Below are 3,537 nucleotides of genomic sequence, written 5' to 3'. Positions count from 1 at the left end.
TTCCTCAGAGACTCCTTTCTACTTCCTGATTTAAAAAAAAACAACAACAAAAAAACACATTTATTTACATATTTATTTTTTAAGATTTGTTTTTTTAAGAGCAGACTTAGTGACCCCTTGTGTGTTTGTGTGGAGCAGCCCCAACTTCCTGGCGGAGCCCTGCTTACTCCCGGAGCCACAGCCGGCTGTTCGTTGGTCACTTTAAAAAGACCCAGCAGACACGTTCACAGTTTCCGATATCGAAGGCCAAATCACCTCTCTATGAAGTGTTTCCAGACTAGTCTTTACAAATGAAATGGAAACAGTGAGAGGATTTATAATTCCCGTTGCTGAGATGCCTCGAACATGGGACGTGGGCATGTGAATTGATATTCCCGTTGAACCCGTACGTTCTCTCCTTCGAGGGTAATTCAGTCACATGTGTATTCAATTAACGGTTCTGTCTCACGCCCCCCATCTCCCTGCCCATCCCCACAATACAAGCCTTAATCTGCAAGGTCATCTAACTCTTGAAAATATTTCTGTGAATAATTCACTTATCATTTCTAGGTACAATTCATCCAGTCCAGTGGAATCCTAAAAATTTTAATGTGATTTATGATCCTTTTTTATTCATAAGGTTTTGCAGGTTCTTCAAATATGTACTTGTAGGTAAAGTGCCACATTCATTTTGCCTACTCTTTATTGTTAGTCTTTAAGTAGCCAAGAACCTGAAATTTGGTAGCATCATTATATAGATAACTTTAAAACTTAGAAGAGATGGATTACTGAATTAAATCGATTTTTAGCTGAAAATGTGCCGGCGACTTATTGACTCTACTAAGCTTAATATTTTAAAATAAATTTAAAGCTAGACAAAGAAAACAACAATAGAAGCATTCGTTTCTTTTCTTTAATTTCTAGCTATTTAAAAATGTATTAACTTTATTGATACGTAGCTGTACATTTATAAACGTGCACATTTCATAAGTGAATCGTTTGATCAATTTTCACAAACCAAACACACCTGTGTAACCAGCGTCCAGATCAATAAACAGAACACTACCAGCACCAGGAACACCTCCTGCTCGTGCTTCCTTCCAGAAGTTAGTACTTTTGAAGGAAAAAAAAAAAATCTAACGTGGGAGCAAATGCAGGGGCACCTAACACCTGTTAGGTGTATTTTCTCAGTTGTTGTATTTTCTTTGTCTGCAAAATGAGTGGAACAACAAACATGCTGAAAAACGGCTCTAAAAAATGTGATCTGCTCCTTGAAAACATGTTTGAAACCGCAGCAAGCTGCACAAATGAACAATATTATCTTAATTTTCTGTAACTACAAAGTACCATTGCCGAGTTCACCTTGGAAAAATGACCACACTTGGCTCCAGCCACAAAGAAGGGGGAGCGTTGCTAGGGAACGCCAGCAGGCTGGCTTCCAGCGGTCCTCTTAGTGTCTCATGACCTTGGTTAGACTGAGTCTGGTCCTCAGCCTTTCCAGACTCTGCAACCTAGTTGTCTCTTTCTAAAGGGCCTAGTGATATTAAATAAGCTCAAGGGACTGATCGTAAAAATCAAAGCCCCGATTTATTAGTTTACAATGAGGGAACCAGGCAGTTGAGTCCTCTAGCCAGAACATTCTCTCCCCGCGGATACTCCCTTGGGGAAGCCACGCCGTACTCATTAGCTGGCTGGGTGAGCCAGGTTTCAGAATAAGAATCAGGGACCAGAAAAGCCCCTCCCGTACAGTGACCCGGATGCAGCTCTGCATTTTGCCTAGTCTCTTCGTCCTAAGGCGGCTGCCGGTCCAATGAGAAAGCACTCTGAAGCCTCCAGCTTCCAAGAAACGAATTTCATGAACCTTTTCGCAGGAGGAAAATCCTGTGCGGTGTTATCATCACAGAGGGCAATGAGAATGAGGCCCTGACAGCATTTTGGGCTCTCAATTTAAAAATCAATCTATAAATAAAGTGATTTGAGTCGTGCGGGCTCACCAGCTGCGCAGCCTCTCGGACTTGTGCCCACCCTGCCCTCTGGCTGCTTCCGGCTGGAGCACCCAAAGCCTGGTTTTGTTGCTTCCTCTGGGTGGTAGCTAACCATTCTTTTGTAGAGTTAGTAGGAGGAACGTAGAAATTCTCCCAGGGCAGCTATGTGAGTAAGTAACTGAGGTGGAGGTTGACCATCACGCCCACAGCCGCATACGCAGGGAGGAGACTTCCCGCAGAGTGTTACAGCGTTTCCCATGCCCAGCACATAGAAGAATAACAGCCATCACCTTCTCCTGCCTCCGACCTTTTCTATTCATTGCTTTCCGGGTTCAGCCATCTATCCCTATTCCCAGCCCCAACCAGTTGAGCAGTCTTTTCTTTAATCGTGTCGGTATATTCACTCAAGAAACTCGTGTGCTTCTAAAGACATTCTTGCCCTTTGATAACACAAGGTTTGTTTTAACGTGCGCGTTGTAAATGCGTGCATCCATTATGTGTTGATTCTAAGTTCCTGAGTTCATAATCGACAATACCGATGACATGTTTAATCTATTCTGGGTCAACCTCAGGCTTCTGTGAACTTCCTTTAGGTCATTTGGAAAATGGGGCTGTTTGAGGATTTATTGAAATAATAAATGCAAAGCACTTAGGATGGTACCTGACACTATTTATGGATATGCTTCAAAACCACATTTTTGACCAAATACAAAATGGTTAATGTTAAAAATTCAGCATTTATTATTTGTGATTTGGAATAATTTTTCCTTTACATGAAATTTTGATGCAGTAAAACTTATGTTTTGCTTTAAATTTATCCTCACAATATATGAAAGTTTCCAAAATAGAATTGTTCTTGCGAGATTTATGATGTAAAAGGTATTAAATGACAAATTATTAAAAACATACTTTAAAGGTTATTTTCCTACCTATAAAGCTATTGTAGCAAATACTTCTAAAAGATCGGAATGATAAGACATATTTTGCACTATACTACTGTATGATTTATATTAAAATGAGTCCCACGGACCATGTTTTAATATTTAACATTTAAATCATTTTTCTAAAACAGTTATTTTCTCCTGAAATAGTCAAAATTATTAAGATAAAAAACAAAATTAAAATTAAAATTAATAAATGTTAAAAATTTCTTCTTTTTTTTTTTTTTTAGATAAGGCAACCTTTGGTTGACCTCACAAATTACAAGGATCTTGTTGGCTTACAATCCTTTATTTTTTATTTTATTTTTTTTATGCCTACGGCACCTGGTCTTCCTAGGTGGTCTCCTATCCAAGTACTAACCAGGCCTGACCCTGCTTAGCTTCTGAGATCAGACGGGATCGGGCTTGTTCAGGGTAGCATGGCCATAGACTAAAAATTTAGATAAAAGTTATTCTAATTAAGCTAAAATTTTTAATTAAAAAAACATTTAGTGGCTCAAAAGTATTGAAATATTCTCCCTAATTTCCAAGCTAATACACTGTCAGTACATCAATTGTTAAAATCTCTATTTTATTTCAAGTTGTTAAATTTCTTAAAACAAAATTTACAGCATTGCAATCACCATCAAATA

The 3,537-nt window shown here is 38.7% G+C and overlaps 1 pseudogene; it reads right to left on the bottom strand.

The window, feature by feature from the left end:
- Positions 1–3,217: 3,217 nt before the first annotated feature.
- LOC120616285 (uncharacterized) lies at positions 3,218–3,336 on the bottom strand (annotated as a pseudogene).
- Positions 3,337–3,537: the final 201 nt, after the last annotated feature.

This window comes from Pteropus medius, unplaced genomic scaffold (genome assembly GCF_902729225.1).
Source record: "Pteropus medius unplaced genomic scaffold, Ma_sr-lr_union100, whole genome shotgun sequence".
NCBI lineage: Eukaryota > Metazoa > Chordata > Mammalia > Chiroptera > Pteropodidae > Pteropus > Pteropus medius.
This window is presented reverse-complemented; position numbering and strand designations above follow the sequence as displayed.